Source organism: Bombina bombina, chromosome 7 (assembly GCF_027579735.1).
Source record: "Bombina bombina isolate aBomBom1 chromosome 7, aBomBom1.pri, whole genome shotgun sequence".
NCBI lineage: Eukaryota > Metazoa > Chordata > Amphibia > Anura > Bombinatoridae > Bombina > Bombina bombina.
The window spans coordinates 563,151,916-563,153,687 of record NC_069505.1 but is presented as its reverse complement, the minus strand read 5'-3'; positions in this window follow the sequence as shown (position 1 = coordinate 563,153,687).

Sequence of the window (1,772 nt, the reverse complement as noted above, 5' to 3'; positions counted from 1 at the left end):
AACAGAAACAAATATTACACGCTTTATCCAATTGCAAAAACACATACTGATATGGTAAGCAGTTACTAGGGAGAATTTTAGGCACACAACCTTATCATGCAGACCTATACTGACATGATTTTTTTAGAGTGTGCAGTATAATGTGCAGAGTAAAATGCACAGTTTTTGTACTTTCTTTTAAAATATGTGCTGATGTTGTAATCTAAGGAGGTTAAAACCACGCTTGCTTGCTATGTTAGCTACTCTTTTTTTTTTGCCATCATTAATCATGTGAAAGATATGAAAGCTTTGAATAAGACCTTTGAGTTGTTTAACTTGGCAAGATGCTTAAAGGCACAGTACACAATAAAATTGTTTTTCCATTAATGTATTTTCAATGACTTGTTATACCAGCTGCAGAGTATAAAATGTATGAGACATTGCATTTTCAGGTTTATTTGTGTAGCTGGTTATGTGATTTGAAACCACAACCTACAGTGGATTGAGTTTGCAGGTAATGTATCTCATTATGTTATCACTTTGTGTACACACACTTGCTTCCTTATCTTATATTTGTCTGTAAATCTAAGCTCAATACTTACAGAGAACAATGAAAAGTCAACATTGTATTACTTAACTATTCTACACCCCACTGAGAGTGTAATTTCTTCTGCTGGCTATGTTTACTGAGGCTTATCAATAGCTTAGACTGCAGTATAGAAACTTTCAAAATAGGTGGGGATACCACAGGCTAAATCAACTATTTTAAATCCCAAAATAGGGGTAAAGGAACTAATTGTAAACAGTTTAATACACTCCAGCAGGTATAATGAATCGCTGGGAACAATTAAAAGGGGAGAACATTTTTGGGTAAACTGTCTTTTTAATTTAGCCTCAGAGTAACTTTATTTACATTGTACTGTAGCTTGTTTCCTCCCAGTGATCTGTTTTACCTGCTGAGAGTGTATTAAATTGTTTACAAACAGTTTCTTTATTTATATTTAAATAGCTGCATTTGCCTGTTGAAACCCCAACGAATACTGAAAATGTGCGGGAGAGAAAGGAACTCACCCATTATACAAGGTGTCCCTGCAACAACTATGTATGCATATCCTATGCTCCCTATTACCCTGTGACCCCCCTAGTGTCCACTCGTTCCCTTAAATAACATACTGACAACCATTCTGGGGTGAAAAGGCCGCAGCCTAATTTTATTAAATACTTAATAAATATAAATAACAACTTAAACTTTAACAAGAGTGCTTGCCCACCTAACGCACGTTTTGCCAAACCCAGGCACATGCACCACAGTTCTGAATCTCTCCCCTGTGACCCAGCAGGAGGTACCACTAGTCAGTTCTTGACCTAAAATAGGCAAACACCCGCCACAGCAAGGCCTAAGGCCGAGCCCCACCCCACCGGGCTAAGGCCTTTTCAACCCCTTCTTTGATATTAAATATAAACAACTGCTGCCCAACCACGTTTAAATGAACTCCATCCTTACGAAAAAAAACAACTATCCGACTCCCCCTCAAATTCTACATGGTGAATGCCAATCCCCCCGGCTCTCATTACAAAACCTGTGATAACTCTGTTCAATTTCTTTCTTGAATTTTCCAAACTCTTAAAATCCCAAACCACCTTCCACACCAACCTCGGCGCAATGTCAGACCACACCACAATGGGACCCGGGAATAACTGCCACAGCCTAGATATGTCTCTTTTTACACAGTCTATTAGATCTTTCTGAGACATAAAACCAAGGTCATCCCCCCCCCGCAAGAATAACCAGA